A 22,825-nucleotide genomic window follows, 5' to 3' on the forward strand; every position below is an offset into this window, starting at 1 on the left:
AGAATTTAAACCCAAGTCTCCCAGAGACTGACTGTACCAGATTTGAGGCCTCTGCCATTAACAGTGTAAGAATGGTAGCAATGTAATTATTCCCCTTAATTAATAGGTGAATTTTGATTGGCTGTTGTAGGCTCCACCCACATTTCTGCATATTGATTCCAGTCACCCAGTGGCCAACTGTGTCAAGTTTGGGAACCCTGCCATTAACAGTGTAAGAATGGTTGCAGTTTTTATTTTCCCATGTAAAAAACGTAGTTGTTGGCGCCACCCACTTTTTCTAACCTTGATATACAGTCACTCAATGACCAAGCTTTGGGGTCCTTGGTATCAATAATTTGGACCTCATTCACCCAATGACTGAGCAAGTTTGAAGCCTCTGCCATTAACAGTGTAAGAATGGCAGCAGTTTAAATATTCCCCTTGAAAATCAATAGGTGAATTTTGATTGGCTGTTGTAGGCTCCACCCACTGAATATTAATCCCACTCGCCCATTGACCATTGACCAACTGTACCAAGTTTCAAAATCCTACCATAAACAGTGTAAGAATGGCTGCAGTTTACATTTTCCCATTGAAAATGAATGGCTGAAATTTGATTGGCTGTTTTATGCTCCACCCATGTTTCCTAGATTTGTAACCTCTGTCACCAAGTGACCAACTGTGCCAAGTGTGGGGACTCTGGCTTGATTACTGTGAGAATGGCAGCCTTTTACATTTTTTCCGATGACATGAATGGGTGAAATCTGATTTGCTGTTTGTAGCTCCGCCCAGGTGTTCAGTGGGGACACGAGGTCCCCAGAACTTATCATCCCAGGTAGTAAGGGATCTGTGTACCAAGTTTCATTCAAATTGGTCAAGGTATTTTTGAGTGATCGCGGCGCATACATACATACATACATACATACATACATACACACACATATACACACATACATCCGATTATATATATATATAGATTTAATCATGCTTGCCCCTCCTTCGGTGAGGTAAGCCTCTTAAATATACTTTTATGAATGGTTGTTCCTGATAATAGCCTCACCATAAACTTTGTGGCACCTCCTCCCTAACTGAATAGGAGCACTCCTACTACCTTTATAAAGGCACACATCTATCATACAGCGCTTACACTTATCCAACATTTGCTACATAAACTATACTCACCTTTCCATCTCATTGGTATCTTTCAGCTTTTTGAGTGCTGGTACTATGCTTGGTGTTCTGAAAGACGTGATGCAGCATATATCACTTCACATCAGTCAGAAACCCAACACAGCCTCAGTAGGTCGAAGGATGTTCTACTGTCCTTTCTGCGTGCAGAAGGATTAGGCATCCAGTGTTGGGAATTCAGAGTACATACTTTGGATCTTCAGCTCTAATAATGCCATAGCTGTAGTTGTGTTGGATTTATTTGTTCATGTAGTGTCTCTTTCTCTCTCAGGGATTTTTGCCATTGATGGGAATTTTTGCTTCTACTCGGATATCCTTACTAACTATCCGACCGGATTTCGGATGTTCACATAGAAATCCGAGTTTGCTCGAATAGTGCTATTCGGATTTACAAAGTGTAATGATCCGCTCATCTGGCTGCACAGGCAGACAGCTGTTTGACCATTCCTTATGTCTGAGGGATGCAGGTCTCTGGAAAAGAGACCTGGCTTCATCTTGCTACTTTCAGAGTTGCTTTGCTGAGGGATTTGCATACATGCAAATTGCCCAGCTGTCTCCTTTGAGGGCTGGCAGTACAAAAGCCTTCTGCTTCCAGAATGCTTTGCTGATCATAATGGTTTGTTAATACACTCCTGGAGTGTCAGCCTTCTCTGTTGGATTGTTAAAGTTATCTTAGAGTATTTCTGGGGGCTGTATTAGACACCCCTCTAGTTCAGTCAGGTTGTATTATTTGTATTGCCTGTTTTGTCTGTCTAGGGGTGCTAACCAGAGCAGCGGTTGCTACTGGTAGCTCCTTCTGTTCATCTGCTTGGATCGCACTTGCCTCTAGTGGTAGTGGTTGTGGATCCTTCTGATCTGTATTTTTGGAGGGTAAGCTGGAGCAGCGGTTGCTACTGGCTACCTTATCTTGCTGTACTTGGATCGCACTCGCTCTGGCAGAAAGAGCAGTGGATCCTGCTAACTCTGTTTCTATACTTGGATCACACTCGCTCTGGCAGAAAGAGCAGTGGATCCTGCTAAGCTCTGTTGCTTTACTTGAATCGCACTCGCTCTGGCGGAAAGAGCAGTGGATCCTGCTAACTCTGTTTCTATACTTGGATCACACTCGCTCTGGCAGAAAGAGCAGTGGATCCTGCTAAGCTCTGTTGCTTTACTTGGATCGCACTCGCTCTGGCGGAAAGAGCAGTGGATCCTGCTAGCTCTGTTGCTTTACTTGGATCGCACTCGCTCTGGCGGAAAGAGCAGTGGATCCTGCTAGCTCTGTTTCCCTACTTGGTTCGCACTCGCTCTGGCGGAAAGAGCAGTGGATCTTCCCTGTCCTGTCCCTGAACCCGGATCGCACTCGCTCTGGCAGAAGAGCGGAGGATTGTATCTATAATATTCCTGCTTTCCGTCTGTCTGTCTGTCTTGTCTGATACGAACGCTTGCTGTAGGCTCGGTGAGGTAACCGTTAAGCTAGCGCTTGCGTCTTCTGTTTCGTGTATGTGTGTCGGTGGTTAGTTAGGGTGGCGTGCTTGTCTCTGTTGCGCTTAACGTGCGGAGACCGCGCTGTAAACGCGTTCGCTGTTGCGAATGAGTGCGGTGTTCGCGTTTAGTTAGCAATTGTTATTTTCCTTATCTTTCTCATTGTATGATTTGCTGTGCCTTTGCTCTGCTCCTGGGTTTACCTCTGCTTAGTCTTGTGTCACCTCTGGCAATCGCCTCTCTCGCGATTGCGTTTCTACTCTGCTTCTGTGGTTGTGTGTGCACCGTCGCGGGTTGGCGACTAGATTGGTGCACACACATACATTCTGTCCCTGTGCTCATTCTCATTTGCAATCGCTTCTCTTGCAATTGCGTTCTCACTTGGTTTCCTCTGTTGTGTGTTTACCGTCGCAGGTTGGCGACAAGATTGGTGGACATACATACATCCCTTTTCTGTGCTTATTCAGTCTTGTGTTGCTATTAGCAATCGCCATCTCTGGCGATTGCTTTCCCACCTGATCTTCACGGTTGTGTGTTCATCGTCGCGGGTTGGCGACTAGATTGGTGAACACACATTCACCCTGTCGCTGTGCTCTCTCTCTTTAGGGGCTATCTTGCCCTGCTCGGTTGCAATTCGGACAATTTCCATCTGTGGCAGTACAGAGGCTTTGCTCCTCTGCACTCCACAGCTCTACCTTCCGGTGGGAATTTCCCTCTACTGGTGCTTTGCACCAAAGCTGGGTTCTCACCTTTCATACCCTTGTGGAGGTTTTCCGCCGTGTCAGCGCACGCCTTGATATCTGCTGCCAATCTGATTGCATTTTGTGGGGGTATCTGCTGCCAATCTGATTGCTTTTTGTGGGGGTATCTGGTGTTAACCTGCTGTTAACCTGATTGCATTTTGTTAGGATGCCTGCTGCCAATCTGATTGCATTTAGTGGGGATATCTGCTGCCAATCTTATTGCATTTAGTGAGGATATCTGCTGCCAATCTGATTGCATTTTGTGGGTGTATCTGCTGCCAATCTGATTGCATTTTGTAAGGGTATCTGCCGCCAATCTGATTGCATTTTGTGGGTGTATCTGCTGCCAACCTGATTGCATTTTGTGGGGATATCTGCTGCCAATCTGATTGCATTTAGTGGTGGTATTTGCCTCCAATCTGATTGCATTTTGTCGGAAAATCTGCTGCCATGTGACTACTTGATGAATTATCATGAGGCATGTAACTCCTTGAATATTTTATCTAAAATGTATCTGGTCGGACCTAATCTCTGTGAATAACACTGCTACTTATTTTGTGTTTTTTTTTTTTTTAAGTCTTAAAGAAAACCTGTACTGAAAATTAAAAGTCAAACTAAACATATACAAGTCATACTGGCCTCCCATGTAGTCTACTCCTCAGTGTCTTTCTCCTGTCCGCACCCTGTTTGTTCACTGTGATCAAGGGAATTTTCCGTCCTCCATTTTGAAAATGGCCATTACCCATAACAGCTTTCAGGTCAGCACACAGTTAAACTGTAACATCGCCCACTTGAGCCATAGGGAAACATGGACATTTACCTGGTACATCAGTTTTCCTCTCAGCTATAACTGACAGCAACTGATATTTTACTGACAGCAACTGATATATTTCAGATCTGACAAAATATTGTCAGAACTGGAAGGGATTATTGTCAGAAGAAAATGGTGAGCTTCTGAGAAGAACTGATGGCAAGGTAACTATGTAATGTTCATTTGAAGTTACCTCATGTGTTTATTTTAATATTTTTACTCAGTACAGGTTCTCTTTAAGCTCCTATTCTTGTGAGATAGGGGCCTTTGCTGGGGGAATTTTTGTTGGTGGGGGGTGCACTGTTTACTACTGTATATATGTATAGCACTTCTTTGAAAAAGCCGTTAGGGTGAAACATGTTAGAATTACCATATACCAGCACCTTGTAATTTAGCACTTATCAATTGTTATCCTCAAGCAACTATTAGGTGACAGATTGTGTACAAATCAAACTATGCAAGTCGGGTGCATCAGGCCACAATGACTGAGCAATAGTATCACAACTGTCCCCCTTTGTGTGAGACTAAACCATAGGTGGAATAGCTACACCACTCGGACTAACTGCCCGAGTGGGGGATAAGCAAAGACCTCCACTGCCAATGGTTACCTTCTGATATGCAGATCTCCACAATTAGGGTCGCCTTAGGTGGGCACTCTAACCTGACTATTAGTCTTTTTTATTAGGAGCTATAAACTCTGTCGTTCATTTATAGGGATTGTCCTTGCGGACTCAGTGTTGAACATCAGTTTTCCTCTCAGCTATAACTGACAGCAACTGATATTTTACTGACAGCAACTGATATATTTCAGATCTGACAAAATATTGTCAGAACTGGAAGGGATTATTGTCAGAAGAAAATGGTGAGCTTCTGAGAAGAACTGATGGCAATGTAACTATGTAATGTTCATTTGAAGTTACCTCATGTGTTTATTTTAATATTTTTACTCAGTACAGGTTCTCTTTAAGCTCCTATTCATGTGAGATAGGACAGAAGCCCCATTTGGTGATCTATGATGCCAGTATGCTTTAATGAGATAGAGAATTTGTGAAGTTATACTGGTTTATTTTTAGGGGGGTTATTATTATAAATAGAGTTGTTAAAATAAAGATTGATTTTAGATCCCGCTTGGGTGACTTTGCATTTCTTGCACTGGAACATCGGCGTGGTCATGATAAGTCTTCCCATGACTCATCATGACCACGCCGATGTTCCAGTGCAAGAAATGCAAAGAGACATAATACTGCCATTATTATTCCCCCCTTCTCATATAGGGCCCACCTTATAATGCCTACCTTAAGGTGCCCCTATGTCAGGAATATTGCCACAGTGTGTGTGGGTGTGTGGGTGTGTGGGTGTGTGAGTGTGTGGGTGTGTGAGTGTGTGAGTGTGTGAGTGTGTGAGTAGTGTGTGTAGTGAGTGAGTGTGTGAGTGTGTGAGTAGTGTGTGTAGTGTGTGTAGTGTGTGAGAGAGAGAGAGAGAGAGAGAGAGAGAGAGAGAGAGAGAGAGAGAGAGAGAGAGAGAGAGAGAGAGAGAGAGAGAGAGACAATACTTTTCCTTGTAGAGCAAGACAAGACATATAATATTTATACTGCGCATTCCTCCTGGTGGACTCAAAGCAGTGAGTGAAAATGTTGATATTCTTTTTGCATACATTTTTACAAACACTATGTAAAATTTGACTTTCAAATGAAAATACCTCCAACAATCATTTTGTAATAACTGTAATATTTTGCATTTTTTACACATTTTCGCTGTCAAAAGAAACTATTTTTGCAGTTTTCGTGATTTTTTGCACTAAAAAAGGTTTTCCACACTTTGCGCACATTTTTACAGCAGAAAGAAAAATGTGTTTCCTATGATCATATTGCAAAAATACAATGTATTTTCGAGAGTATTTTCTCAAAATCGAAATTAGCATTTTTTGAGGCAATAATGGCAATAGTTTGCAAGCAACACTGCCCCACAATACCTTGCCATGATGCTGGGTGCAGAGCAAAACAAGACAAGACAGATGAGATGTTTATAGGGCCCTTTTCTCCTGGTGGACTCAAAACACTTCATGGCCACAGCCACTTAGGGCACGCTCCACAGGCAACCAGATTCATTAGGGAGTATTGTCCAATGATTCCTTACTGTTTTACATACTGCCATGAGTCGGGATTCAAACCCTGCTCGAAGGCTCAAGGCTTAACCAGCATGCTATCCAGCTGAGGTACAAACCCTCCAAATCCGTGATCAACCACGTTCTCCCCAGCACACCTGATCGCGAAATGGAATTGGAAAGAGTTAAGAGCGAACACCTTACTGCTCTGTATTTGGAGGGTTTGTTTCCTCTTTTTAGAAAAACTACAAAAAAGCGTCAAAACATGAACACCACGATCTCTGATTGCTGACCTCTATAAATAGGAGAGGGAGGAGAGAGAAGAAAAATATACAGTACTGTTCAAATGCGGCACAAACAACAATTTTCTTTTCTAAAAATATCACATTTTTACAAATTTACTGGAGCCCATATTACAAACAAAAACAGACCCAATGATAATAACCGAAGCTAAATCACATAATGTGCACTTAATGCACACCCTGATTCCCAATGGGCAGCATTGCTTTGTATGTGTGTTACAGCCGTAAGGTAGGAGGTTGGATATGTATTCTTTATCCCCCCCTCCCGCAGACCAGGCCTTCACTACTAAACCTTACCCTGCCACCATGATCCTTCCACCCTTGCTCCAGCCTCTGTAAATGCAATCTTCTTCTCCAGCAGCTGCAGATCACGTGAGCCACTGGGGTCACACATTGGGCCTGATTCACTAAAGCGTGATAACTGCTATCACAGCACTTATCATGCGATCTGCTGTGCGAAAAAGGTTTGCGTGCGAACGGCGTTACTTCGCTTGATAAGCGAAGGTTTGCGGGCGACCACGGGCACTTTTCTTGTGAAAACCTTCGCTTATCATGCGACGTTACGCTGTTCACGTGCAAACATTTGTGTGCGGCAGATCGCGTGATAACTGCTGTGGTAGCAGTTTTCACGCTTTAGTGAATCAAGCCCATGATGTGCAGCGCACATGCCAGGGCACTGAGCAGGAAATACAGAGGAGGCCACAAGGAACAGAGGGCCCAAGGGTGTCCAGGGCCGGATTTGTACTCTTTACCGTCCAAGGCCACTGTCAGCAGCCGCCCCCCTTTAGTATAGATATCCAGATAAAAACCCCCACTCCAGTATAGGTGGCCAATTAAGCCTTCCCTCCAGTATGGGTAGCCAGAAGACCCTTCCCCCCACCTCCTCCAGTTTAGATAGCTTGATGCCCCTCCCTTCCCTTCAGTATAGGTATCCCATTGACCCCTCCCACTTTCACTCTAGTATAAGAAGACAAATTACCCTCTTCCCCTCGTCCATAAAGCTAGCCTGATGATGCCCCTCCCTCTAGTATAGGTAGCCAGGTGACCCTTTCCTTCCTCCTAGTATAGCCTGCTGTCTACCCACCCTTAATCCTGCGGTGCCCTAGGCCATGGACTATGAAGTAGAGAAGCAGCCGGCACCATCCAGTTCAGTAATGCTCTTTTATTGAAGTAAAAACATCTCAGCAGATAACAGCGACATTTCGAGGAAACCACCTCTTTATCAAGCTCATGCTGAAAGTATGTCACATGTAAATCATTCGAACACAGGTTTATATACTAAGCATGATTATGCAGCAGCCAATCATATACAATTACCCTTCTGCTCAATCATAATAGTCCGTGAGTTGCCGGACCTGATGGGGAACTTAGAGGTTGCTGCCTCATAGGTACATTTAAATGGAGTCCCTCCCATCCCCAAACACCCACCTTGGTAAACCGCCGCGGCCCCTTCTGCCCGTCAGTCACCACCATCTCCTCCCATCCATCTGCCCATGGCGGACCTGACAGGGGACTAGGTGGGGTAGACGCCTGTGCGTCCGCTCTCATGCACGGACACTATGCATCCAGATGGGCAGATGGTGACGTAGGCGGCTTGAGTAGCCGCCATACGTCACACGTTGGTAGGTGGGGCAGCGGTGGCAACCAATAGGAGCACTCCAAGTTCAATGCGTCAAGGTGGGTATTTGGGGATGGGAGGGACTCCATTTGAATGTACCTATGAGGCAGCAACCTCTAAGTTCCCCATCAGGTCCGGCAACTCACGGACTATTATGATTGGGCAGAAGGGTAATTGTATATGATTGGCTGCTGCATAATCATGCTTATATAAACCTGTGTTCAAATGATTTACATGTGACATACTTTCAGCATGAGCTTGATAAAGAGGTGGTTTCCTCGAAACGTCGCTGTTATCTGCTGAGATGTTTTTACTTCAATAAAAGAGTATTACTGAACTGGATGGTGCCGGCTGCTTCTCTACTTCATACAGTGTGATCCGGAGTGCTGCTGGATCTTGGCCTGGCATGTCAAACTATTGACAGCTAAGAGGAAATGCTACACATTATCTCCTATTTAGCTTCTTCAGCACCTTGTGAGAGCACCCTCAGTATAGCATGGAGGACATTGATGTGGGGACCCTCGTGTTCTCTTATACCCCAGAGGAGACTATGAAAATCATGGCGCAAGTTTCTAAGGAAGTGGCTTTTCTAAATATGGCAGATGACAAGGCCATCAAGAAACAGATATATAGGGTCGCTAAGACACATATTACTTTTGAACTACATGCAAGGACCCTAGCGGAATATCACAGGGTTAAACGCATACCCAGGGGAATGAGATCGAATGTGGCCCCGATAATGTTTCCAAACGATAAGGACTTCTGTCAAAAATGGTGTTGCATATGGAACAAGGCCTCTTTTGACTCAATGGTGTTAACCATAGAGAAGATACATGAGGAATTACCAAAGTTGGCCATACAGCGCCAGGAGTTAAGTCTAAACTCAAAGAACTCATTTCTATCGATGAGTATGAGGGATTCCTAGACGAACTAACAACTAATTTGGAGACACATGAGAGACAGATCCAGGCAATCAAAAGAGACAAATATCAAAGAGATGAGTATGACTATACTCGGGGATTTGTATACAATTGGCAAAGACCCACTGGACGACCACGTCATCCACGTAAACCCAGACAGGGGGGTAGACCATGGGGCCGACCAACGGGTAGCCAACCTGATTCATCAGATAATCCCACTACATCATCTCAAGAGGCCCTGTCGGATTTACCGTCAGGTCAAGAAGGAAACGTAGGCAGATCAGCTAAAAATAGCGCTAATAGATTTGGGCGCGGCTATATTTCTAATGTTTATTATCGTTTTTGTAAATTTACACTCAATTTTGCATATGTTTGGGCGAAAGTGCCTAAAATCGATATTTTACGTAAATCGATAAAGTAAACTCGGTAATATTCCTAATTTTGTTGTGGAATCGGTAATATCGGTAATTTAAAGTTTACGATAATATATCAAAACGAATATCATAACGCTAAATAAAGAAAAACGATGTCAGTCATAACGATAACTTAAAAAGTATTTTGGTGTAATAACGGTAAATGAACATTTTTAATGATGGAATGTAAGCAAATTATGTCCAAATACATTTCATTTTGTAATTACGAAAATATAACATTCACTGTACAGCTGTAATAACGATTTTTGACATTTCTATTTACGATAATATATGAAGTATTTACGATAATTTAGGGTTAGACACCACCAGGGGGGATGGTTAGGGTTAGGCACCACCAGGGGGGGGGGGGCGTGGTTAGGATTAGGCACCACCAGGGGGGTGGTTAGGGTTAGGCACCACCAGGGGGGTGGTTAGGGTTAGGCACCACCAGGGGAGTTTTAGGGTTAGGCACCACCAGGGAGGGTGGTTAGGGTTAGGCACCACCAGGGGGGGTGGTTAGGATTAGGCACCACCAGGGGGGTGGTTAGGGTTAGGCACCACCAGGGGGGTGGTTAGGGTTAGGCACCACCAGGGTGGTGGTTAGGGTTAGGCACCACCAGGGGGGTGGTTAGGGTTAGGCACCACCAGGGGGGTCTTAGGGTTAGGCACCACCAGGGGGGTTTTAGGGTTAGGCACCACCAGGGGGGGTCTTAGGGCTAGGCACCACCAGGGGGGTCTTAGGGTTAGGCACCACCAGGGGGTCTTAGGGTTAGGCACCACCAGAGGGGTGGTTAGGGTTAGACACCACCAGGGGTGTCTAGGGGTTAGGGATAGGTACAGGGAGGGTTCTGTGTCAGAGTAGGGTTAGGTACATTTAGGGTTAGGCACCACTAAGGGAGGGTTCTGTGTCAGAGTAGGGTTGGGTTAAGCTGTGTTGTTGAATTACATTACGATATTTAACGTTATTATATTTTCGTTTTTATCTCACATCTGTTTTATACCTGTAATATTAATAATCAGAAATATCGATTTTACATTACAAATAATTATCGATATTTCTAAATTACGGTATTTTTCTTTTCCCGATAAATCACGCCTAAATTTGACCGCGACTTTTTTAAATGTACGCAACGTAGGGGCAGATGTAGGAGAAGGAGGAATAAGGGAAAGGCTTCGGCCCCGACGCAATCAGCCATACCGCAGAACATGATAGTGGTTAATATCTCCTCCCGCCAGTTGTCCTCCGCACAACTCTCTGGCCTCAATCTTGGACTGTCCTTTGCACCTTTGCATACTCCTGATCCACTTGAGGTGGATGTTGAATTACAGCGATTTTTTCGATCTATAAAGTTAAAAAAAAAATTTCTCTATGCCACGGACTTTGGATCTGACTCCTACTGCTGATGTGAATTCTCATCAGTTACAACTTAAAGATACCACTTTGCGTTTGAAGAGTACTTTCCAACCCCCATCTTGTCAGATAATTGACCTTTTTGTGAAAAAAGTAACAAGTGAAGTAGACTCTTTGCTGAGGAGACCCAGCTTTATGGGCCTCTCGGTCCATAGGAACATCACAAAAGAACAGCAATCAGCAATTGTCTGAGGTCTCCGCTATAACAATTAAGCCGGCAGACAAGGGTGGGGCAGTGGTTGTAATGGATACGTCGACATATCGTGAAGAGGCCTTGCAACAGCTTTCCGATGTGTCGACGTATTGCAAGTTGGATACAGATCCATTACCCAATATACAAGGTTTGATTTCTGAGGCAGTTTTGGGAGCTGTTAGATCCAATGTTATTGATGAGAAGCTGGCTAATTTTCTTTTGCAGGAACATCCTATTACCCCTGTGTTGTATCTTTGTCCTAAAATTCACAAACGTTTGGACAATCCTCCTGGCCGCCCGATTGTAGCCGGGGTGGATTCTGTATTTGCTCCAGTAGCAAAGTATCTTGATCAGCTTTTGAGACCTTTTGTGATAGCACTTAAGTCTTATTTACGTGATACTCAGATGTTTCTAAATATTCTTCGCTCTATGGATTCATTGCAGGGACCCTGCCTTTTGGTTACGCTTGATGTGGAGAGCCTCTACACCTCCATCCCTCATGATGGGGGTGTGGAGGCTGTCCGTTATCTATTGGAGACCGCATCAGATTATAAATCAGTACAGATTGGGTTCATTTGTGAACTATTGAACATTGTGTTGCGGTACAATTACTTTTGTTTTAATGATACTTTTTACATGCAGGTGAGGGGAACTGCCATGGGGTCGAATGTGGCTCCGTCCTACGCAAACATCTTTATGGGCGTGTATGAAGACATGTTTGTCTACACGAACCAATTGTTTCAAAGGTATGCCATACATTGGTACAGATATATAGATGATGTTTTTTGCGTGTGGGCGGGGCCGCATTGGACCCTACAACAGTTTGTGGAAGAACTTATGAATAGATGTGGAGACATCAAACTTACAATACATAGCTCGCCAGATCAGGTGAGCTTCTTGGATACAATGGTTATCAGACAGGGTGATAGATTGGTGACCGACCTCTATGTTAAGCCCAGGGATGTGAACTCCCTTCTTCATTACGGGAGTTTCCATCTGGGGGTTACTAGGAGGTCGGTCCCCATTAGCCAATTCCAGAGGATATGCCATATAGTTGAGCATGGGGAGGTGCGGGGGAGGAGGATGGAGGAGATGCAACAAAAATTTATTTTGAGGGGTTATCCCATAGACACTTTAGAGAGGGCCAGGACAAGGGTGGGTGGACACAGTAGGAATCGGAGTTCTAGACAATGCATACAGAATCGTATCCCTTTTGTCACAAGATACAACACACAGAGTGACAATATTGCCAGGATAATTAGACGCCATTGGCATTTATTGTCAGAGAGTTTTCCTGAGGTGGAGCACTTCAGAAATCCCCCCTTAGTCTCATACAAGAGACCACCTACTCTGCGAGATCGTCTGGTACATGCAGACACCAGGCAAGAAAATATTCCATCACAGATAACAAAGAGACGGGACATATCCATGTCTCAATTGTGTGCATTGTAGCTCAGTTATCAAGGGAGCTGAACTGGTGCACCCACATCGTGGCATCAAATTTAAGGTTAAAGGCTGGCATACATGTGATTCTGATTATGTGGTGTACGCTTTGAAATGCCCTTGCGGCCTACTATATGTTGGTCAGACCACACAAAAACTTAAGAAAAGGCTATCATCGCATAAACATGCGATCAGAGAATGTCTAGTGGAACAAGCGGTTCCATATCATTTTGTGCAGACCAAACACCACGTAAACCAATTAAGATTTATGGTTATAGAGCGGGTGGCCCCTTTGAGGAGAGGGGGTGATCGAGTTAAGAGACTACTTTGGAGAGCGGCATTTTGGATTAAGCAAGCTGGATACAATGGAGCCTCGGGGACTTAATAGAGAACTTGATTTATTACCTTTTATTTAGTAATTTGTTCCCAGGAGGCTCCATTGTATCCAGCTGAATGTTAGAGCATTATATTGTCTCTATAATGTGATGCTGTTATGCTAAAATAATTCCGTGGACTGATTCCACTTACCCTTGTATCTGAGTACCCCTTTCCCGATTCATCCTTCTGCTATGTTCAAATTTTGTTTTTTGCTACTGTGTCTATTTATGGCTTTATTATAACCTTTTTGCCCTTAATGTGTACATAGTGTGGGATGTTATGCGACTCTATGGCAGTCCTTGCGTCTGTGTTGTCGCGTGGATCCAAATACTGTGTCCACATATGTTGACAAGCCGCGTACATGATATATATACGTACTTCACAATGCATTGTTTACATATGCTAATGTGCCACATGTACACCATACATGCGTACTGTATGACACATTGAACTTGGAGTGCTCCTATTGGTTGCCACCGCTGCCCCGCCTACCAACGTGTGACGTATGGTGGCTACTCAAGCCGCCTACGTCACCATCTGCCCGTCTGGATGCATAGTGTCCGCGCATGAGCGCGGACGCACAGGCGTCTACCCCACCTAGTCTCCTGTCAGGTCCGCTATGGGCGGATGGATGGGAGGAGATGGTGGTGACTGACGGGCAGAAGGGGCCGCGGCCGTTTACCAAGGTGGGTGTTTGGGGATGGGAGGGACTCCATTTGAATGTACCTATGAGGCAGCAACCTCTAAGTTCCCCATCAGGTCCAGCAACTCACGGACTATTATGATTGGGCAGAAGGGTAATTGTATATGATTGGCTGCTGCATAATCATGCTTAGTATATAAACCTGTGTTCGAATGATTTACATGTGACATACTTTCAGCATGAGCTTGATAAAGAGGTGGTTTCCTCGAAATGTCGCTGTTATCCGCTGAGATGTTTTTACTTCAATAAAAGAGCATTACTAAACTGGATGGTGCCGGCTGCTTCTCTACTTCATACAGTGTGATCCGGAGTGCTGCTGGATCTTGGCCTGGCAGGTCAAACTATTGACAGCTAAGAGGAAGTGCTACCCATTATCTCCTAGGCCATGGCCTATGTGGCCTTGGCTTAAATTCAGCCCTGTGTATAGCGGTGGTGGCAGGCAGCTGCAGTAATCAGCAGCTACAGAAGAAGAGGATCACGTTTACAGCAGTTGGAGCGAAGGGGAGAGGAGTGCGTGGAAGCCTGACAGGATGCATTTTTCCCACTACATGTCATAAATGCTACTAATATTTATTAATCATTACAAGTTGCTGTGTAATTACCTTCTTTTTAATACCATGGGCTTGATTCATAAAAGTGTGCTAAGTGTTAGCACGCCAGTGAAAAGCCACTTAGCACGTGCAAACTGGCTTTGCATGCGCTAATATGCGCGCAAAAGTTTGCGCAAGCAAAGTTTCAGTTTTGCACAGACCATTTCGCTGAGAGATGAGAGTATCTGTAAAGTGTGCATAAATCTGGTACCTCTACCCCAAAATAGAAAGTTTGTATGTTCTCCCCATATCTGTGTGGGTTTCCTCTGGGTACTCCGGTTTCCTACCAAATCACCAAAACATACAGATAAGTTAATTGGCTTCCCCATAAAGTTGGCCCTAGACTACAATACATATACTACGCTATACATAAAAAATTGGCCCTAGACTATGATACAAACATAGCCACCTGACTATGGCAGGGATTAGATTGCGAGCCCTATTAAGGGACAGTTAGTGACAAGACAATACACTCTGTACGGCGCTGCGTAAGATGTTGGTGCTATATAAATAATAATAAAAAGGAGTATCAAATTTATTTTTACGTTCCTTCTTTCTTCCCAGGGGCTTAAAAAGCATTTTGTTGATAAGATGTAAAATGATCTCCTGTGAGAAAATTCAGGAATAAAGCTAACTGAATAGGGGCCAATATATCCAATAATATCTCCCTGATACTCTGTAAAAAGGACACAACTTCCACCCAACACATCTGCTATATTTACTGTAGGAAAAAGGAACCAATGTTTTGTACTTGTGTGTGGTGGGGACAGTTTGTTAGCCGCAGTGTCCCCGTCAGAGTGAGATACTATTCTCCATTTCCAATCCAGGTGTTAAACCTCAACCTGGTAAACAACCCGTATCACACTGTGGCTTATTTCATCATACATGCATCATGTGCATAAAAACATCAGCGGACATAATAGGCCACTTTTTGCACAAGCTGGTGTCTGTACAGAAAACTCCAGGTTGCCGTCATACTCTAGAATCATATAATTATAAGCATAATAGATGGAAGAGGTACTCTGCATGTCACTGTCACGCTGTATGTGGGTGAAGAATCATAAGATGGAAAAGTCTATTGTCTATGGTCCATCCAGATACTTTAAAACATGTATTGTGTTGGTAATTGACCCAGTGGGCACTGATAAAGACATCTGCAGAATTCTTGGGCTGTTTAGTAGAAAATGGCCATACCAGGAACATGAAGTTAGGTTTAGGCAACTAAAGAATATTTATCCTAAAAAATAGAAAAAGAAAACTTCACTTCATACGGACACATCGTATACAGAGTAAATTATTCCTCAAAATTAAATGGATTATCATACCAATAGGGCCAATCAGTAAGACGAAAATACTTTTGGGTGTATGCAGGTTTCTGCACATTTTGTATGCATGTTTATACAGCTTAAACCTATTGACCAATTGAATTCCACCTTGGCAGGATTCAATTGGTCCATTTTTAAGCTGCATACAGTAAATAGGCGTACACAATTTACTTAAAGCGGATCCGAGATGAAAAACTAACTATAACAAGTAACTTGTCTATATATATATCTTATCTAAAGTTTAGATAGTTTACACAGTAAATGTAGCTGCAAACATCTTTAATAGAAGATGATTATTTCTTCCTGTGATACAATGACAGCAGCCATGTTGTTTGTAAACATTACACAGAGGCAGGCTTATCTGTATCTTGAGCACTCAGCCTGTGAAAAAAACCTAATTCCCCCTCATCCCTCCTCCCCTCTGCCTCTGAAATCAATGGCTAGTAACACCTCCCCCTCCTCCTGCCCAGACTGAGCTCCCATGCTACTTGCTACTGCCAAGGCTCTCTGAAAATCTGTTGGCGTGGGTTATTTAGTTTATAGGGAATTAGAGTATTAAAACAAAAACAAAAAAGTATTTGGATTGAGGAATGCCCAATAAACAATAGGAAAGGAACACAATTATGCAATGAGTAAAAGTTCACCTCGGATCCACTTTAACCCTGCATTGACCCAAAATGACTTGCATTTCCATCCCTATTCACCAACGTATATTTACACAATATAAGATAATTAATCATCATCCTTTACAAGAATGCACTCTTGGCTGGTTTTGATGGCTAGGTCCATTTTTACATTAACCACTTCAGCCCGCGGGTTGTTGTTTTTTTTGCCGTATGGACGAGAGGACTTTTCACATTTCAGCGCTTCTCCCATTCATTCCCCAATAACGTTATCGCTACTTATCACAACAAAACAATCTATACCTTGTTTTTTCTGACACCATTTAGGCTTTCTTTTATTTTTATATTATTCTAGATGCATTTTAACAGGAATAATAATAAAAAAAATGGAAAAAAAATCATCATGTGTTAGTTTTCAGCCATTATATTTTTTGAAATAAAACATTCTACTGTGGATAAAAGCCACACATTGTATTTGCATATTTGTCCCGGCTATTGCAATGTTTAAATTATATCCCTAGTACAATGTATAGTGACAATATTTTATTTGGAAATAAAGGTGCATTTTTTCTGTTTTACATCCATCACTAATCAGCAGGCCATAATTTAATAATAATATGATCTCTTGACATCCATATTTTAAAACAAAATGGATTTTCTGTTGTATATAAGTGTAGTTTTACTATTTTGCCACAAGATGTCCTTGCACAGTACTTCCTATTCTGGTACAATAGTACGATATAGGACGTAATGTGTTTTACATTGTAAGTAGGTAAGTGACACAGGCATCCATTGATGCCTCTGTGATCACGGTGGCCTGCGAGGAGACTAATGAATAACAACAATGTCCCCATTCATTAAGCTAATGATCTGTGGCAGAAGCGACAGAAATCAGGTAGCGGGAGGCCGCATGGTGGCAGGATCGGAGCATGATCACTCTTTTTGAACAAAACCAGTGATCATTCTCGGCGGACATGTACGAATTTGCTCAGGGGACTTTTGTCCCCTGCCACCAATCCCCCCTGTTGCAGGCAACATCGTGATCGCGGGCTTCTGCCCGCACGATCGTGAACAAAGCCCTGCAAACTGCACAGACAGGAGCCTCATGTCCCTGCTGCTGCAGCAGCACCTGCCAAGGATGTGAGACTCACATCTGTGCGGCTGAAGTGGTTAAGGAGGGCCCCAATTAAAAAACAATATTTAAACTCTAAGCTATGTGAGCCCGTCCAAGGAAGAAGAAGGAAAGTCCATGGTAAACAGAGGGGTTTATTCCCAACCCAAAAATTGTAAAGCCTGTAAAATGGGTTAGAAATTAAAGAAACGAAAAACTGTTGTGAAAAAGTGATGGGAGATAATTTAAAATGAAAAACATTTCCATGCAGTACAAAACATATGATATAAATGTTATGGTCTACTTGTGGACTTCAGTCTATAGGAAGAACCACTAGAAGTTTATAAACCAACCGCTAAGCATATGTATTACACTGGAAAGGGATGTAACTAATAATGTTGTCCCCAATTTAAGGATAATCCCATATGTAATGTGACAGAACTAGAAGCATGTAGTTAAAGGACACCCGAGGTGAAAATAAACGAATGAAATAAACAATTGTATCTATCTTCCTGCTCCTAAAAATGACTTGTTAACCACTTACCAACCGCCCACTGCACAGGGGAGGCCGGAAAGTGGATCCCGCAAGGACCGCCGCATGTACAAGAGGCGGCGGTCTTTGTACGGGCATGGGCGGAGCGATCGCGTCATCCGTGACGTGATCCTCTGCCGGCGATCGATGGCCGGGGATTTAGCCTCCAGCTCGCCGGCCACCTAGCAGCGCCGGCGGGCGGAGGAATACACATATCTGCATGCAAAGCATATAATAGGCTTTGTAATATATACAAAGCCTATTATACAGGCTGCCTTCTGCCCTGGTGGTCCCAGTGTCCGAGGGACCACCAGGGCAGGCTACAGCCACACTAGTCTGTACCCAATCACACTGATCTCCCCCCCTGCCCCCTGATCGCCCACAGCACCTCTCAGACCCCCCCCCCCCTGCCCACCCCCCAGACCCCTGTTTGCATCCAATCACCCCCCTAATCACCCATCAATCACTCCCTGTCACTATCTGTCAACACTATTTTTTTTATTCCCTAAACTGCCCTCTGCTCCCTCCTGATCACCCCCCCCCCCTGCCCCTCAGATTCTCCCCAGACCCCCCCCCCCCCCAGATCCCCCTCCCTGTGTACTGTATGCATATATCCCCCCTGTAATAACCCACTGATCACCTGTCAATCACCTGTCAATCACCTGTCAATCACCCATCAATCACCCCCTGTCACTGCCACCCATCAATCAGCCCCTAACCAATAGCTCACCCGCAGATCCGACGTCAGATCACCTCCCAAGTGCATTGTTTACATCTGTTCTCTACCCTAAACACCCACTAATTACCCATCAATCACCCCCTATCACCACCTGTCACTGTTACTCATCAGATCAGACCCTAATCTGCCCCTTGCGGGCACCCAATCACCCGCCTACATGCTCAGATTACCCTCAGACCCCCCTTATCAATTCGCCAGTGCAATATTTACATCTGTTCTTCCCTGTAATAACCCACTGATCACCTGTCAATCCCTTGTCAATCACCCATCAATCACCCCCTGTCACTGCCACCCATCAATCACCCCCTGTCACTGCCACCCATCAATCAGCCCCTAACCTGCCCCTTGCGGGCAATCTGATCACCCACCCACACCAATAGATCGCCCGCAGATCCGACGTCAGATCACCTCCCAAGTGCATTGTTTACATCTGTTCTCTACCCTAAACACCCACTAATTACCCATCAATCACCCATCAATCACCCCCTATCACCACCTGTCACTGTTACCCATCAGATCAGACCCTAATCTGCCGCTTGCGGGCACCCAATCACCCGCCTACACGCTCAGATTGCCCTCAGACCCCCCCTTATCAACTTGCCAGTGCATTATTTACATCTGTTCTTCCCTGTAATAACCCACTGATCACCTGTCAATCCCTTGTCAATCACCAATCAATCACCCTCTGTCACTGCCACCCATCAATCACCCAATGTCACTGCCACCCATCAATCAGCCCCTAACCTGCCCCTTGCGGGCAATCTGATCACCCGCCCACACCAATAGATCGCCCGCAGATCCGACATCAGATCACCTCCCAAGTGCATTGTTTACATCTGTTCTCTACCCTAAACACCCACTAATTACCCATCAATTAGTGTTGGGCGAACACAAGGATGTTCGGGTTCAGGAACGTTCGCCGAACATGGCCGCGATGTTCGGCATGTTCGGGCCGAACCCCGAACTCCCCGAACATCCCGCTTTTGGGGGCCCTATGGGGTTGCAGGCATAAGGGGGGAGCATGCCCCGGTCGGAAATTCCCCCCACCCCCTCCGCTAGCGCTCCCCCCTCTGCCTGCTTCCCCATACAAAAGTTTAAGGAAAGTAAAATAGTACCAGTGGTAGTGGCTGGCAGTGGCACTGTGAAGTGAGTGAGGAGGAGGAGGAGTCCAGAGAGTGACGCGTTGAGGGAGGCCGGGCAGTGGGCGGTTCAGCGGTAGTACCCTTGTGGTACTTCCGCCTTTTCTCTGACCTCACGTCCTCTGCATACGAGGGTACGCGTCACGCGTACCCTCGTATGCGTCATCACGCAGAGGACGTGAGGTCAGAGAAAGGGCGGAAGTACCACAAGGGTACTACCGCTGAACCGCCCGCTGCCCGGCCTCCCTCAACTAGTGTTGGGCGAACAGTGTTCGCCACTGTTCGGGTTCTGCAGAACATCACCCTGTTCGGGTGATGTTCGAGTTCGGCCGAACACCTTACGGTGCTCGGCCAAACCGTTCGGCCACATGGCCGAACTAAGAGCGCATGGCCGAACGTTCCCCGAACGTTCGGCTAGCGCTGTGATTGGCCGAACGGGTCACGTGGTTCGGGCCCGAACGCGCTCTGATTGGCCGAACGGTCACGTGGTTCGGGTAAATAAATACCCGAACCACGTCATATCTCCGCCATTTGTCTGTGGGTTTAGCTTTGGGTAGGCAGGCAGGGTAGTTCGCTCTCCAGCCACGCTAGCCAGGGTCCCCCCCAGTCATTGTGTGTCGCTGCTGGGAACAGTAGTACACCGCTCGCTCAGCCACACTATATATAGCATTGTTTACTGCCACTGTGTACCTCGCTCAGCCACGCTATATATATAGCATTGTGTTTTCTGACACTCTGTGTACACGGCTTAGCCTGACTAATATAGCATTGTGTGTACTGCCACTGTGCACCTCGCTCAGCCACGCTATATATAGCATTGTGTGTACTGCCACTGTGCACCTCGCTCAGCCACGCTATATATAGCATTGTGTGTACTGCCACTGTGCACCTCGCTCAGCCACGCTATATATATAGCATTGTGTTTTCTGACACTCTGTGTACACGGCTTAGCCTGACTAATATAGCATTGTGTGAACTGCCACTGTGCACCTCGCTCAGCCACGCTATATATAGCATTGTGTGTACTGCCACTGTGCACCTCGCTCAGCCACGCTATATATAGCATTGTGTGTACTGCCACTGTGCACCTCGCTCAGCCACGCTATATATAGCATTGTGTGTACTGCCACTGTGCACCTCGCTCAGCCACGCTATATATATAGCATTGTGTTTTCTGACACTCTGTGTACACGGCTTAGCCTGACTAATATAGCATTGTGTGTACTGCCACTGTGCACCTCGCTCAGCCACGCTATATATAGCATTGTGTGTACTGCCACTGTGCACCTCGCTCAGCCACGCTATATATAGCATTGTGTGTACTGCCACTGTGCACCTCGCTCAGCCACGCTATATATAGCATTGTGTGTACTGCCACTGTGCACCTCGCTCAGCCACGCTATATATATAGCATTGTGTTTTCTGACACTCTGTGTACACGGCTTAGCCTGACTAATATAGCATTGTGTGTACTGCCACTGTGCACCTCGCTCAGCCACGCTATATATAGCATTGTGTGTACTGCCACTGTGCACCTCGCTCAGCCACGCTATATATAGCATTGTGTGTACTGCCACTGTGCACCTCGCTCAGCCACGCTATATATAGCATTGTGTGTACTGCCACTGTGCACCTCGCTCAGCCATGCTATATATATAGCATTGTGTTTTCTGACACTCTGTGTACACGGCTTAGCCTGACTAATATAGCATTGTGTGTACTGCCACTGTGCACCTCGCTCAGCCACGCTATATATAGCATTGTGTGTACTGCCACTGTGCACCTCGCTCAGCCACGCTATATATAGCATTGTGTGTACTGCCACTGTGCACCTCGCTCAGCCACGCTATATATAGCATTGTGTGTACTGCCACTGTGCACCTCGCTCAGCCACGCTATATATATAGCATTGTGTTTTCTGACACTCTGTGTACACGGCTTAGCCTGACTAATATAGCATTGTGTGTACTGCCACTGTGCACCTCGCTCAGCCACGCTATATATAGCATTGTGTGTACTGCCACTGTGCACCTCGCTCAGCCACGCTATATATAGCATTGTGTGTACTGCCACTGTGCACCTCGCTCAGCCACGCTATATATAGCATTGTGTGTACTGCCACTGTGCACCTCGCTCAGCCACGCTATATATAGCATTGTGTTTACTGCCACTCTGTGTACACCGCTCAGCCAGACTATATACCGTTGTTTACTGACACTCTGTGTACACCGCTCAGCCAGACTATATACCATTGTTTACTGACACTCTGTGTACACGGCTTAGCCTGACTAATATAGCATTGTGTGTACTGCCACTGTGCACCTCGCTCAGCCACGCTATATATAGCATTGTGTTTTCTGACACTCTGTGTACACGGCTTAGCCAGACTATATAGCATTGTGTGTACTGCCACTCTGTGTACACCGCTCAGCCAGACTATATAGCATTGTGTTTACTTCCACTCTGTGTCTGCTGGGCCTGGGAACAGTAGTACACCGCTCACCCGCCACTGTATAGCATTGTGCTCTGTGTCGCTGCTGGGAATAGTGGTACTGTATAGCATTTCTGTACTGCCACTGTACTGCTGCCAGTCAGCGTGTACTGTAAGGATAAGTGAAATGAGGAAGAAATCCGGTGAAAGAGGAAGGGGCAAGGGAAGAGGTGTTTCCCCTGACGGTTCACGTACAGGCCACAGGGGAGCACCCAAGAAAACCCACTCAATACCGCCCATGTTGTCCAGGACAACAACCCTCACAAATCCAAAAGAACAGGACCAGATAATTACTTGGATGACCTCTCAAGCGTCCAGCAGTGGGTTAAGCAGCACCAGCACATCACGCACGAGTTCCGAGTCCTCAGCCAGTTACAAGGAGCCAGTGGGCACAAAGCTGACACAACCGGCAGCGACACCACGCACACAACTGCCAGATAACCAGTCCTATGAATTACCTCAGGACACAATGGGGTATTCGCAGGAGCTATTCCCAGCCCAACAAACTTCCACCTATGAAAGGTCAATGGAGGAACAGCCAGAAATGTTGTGCCCGGATTCACAACCATTAACTGTGGGAAATGCACCGCGCACTGAAATACAAG

The sequence above is a fragment of the Hyperolius riggenbachi genome, chromosome 7 (genome assembly GCF_040937935.1).
Source record: "Hyperolius riggenbachi isolate aHypRig1 chromosome 7, aHypRig1.pri, whole genome shotgun sequence".
Classification (NCBI taxonomy): domain Eukaryota; kingdom Metazoa; phylum Chordata; class Amphibia; order Anura; family Hyperoliidae; genus Hyperolius; species Hyperolius riggenbachi.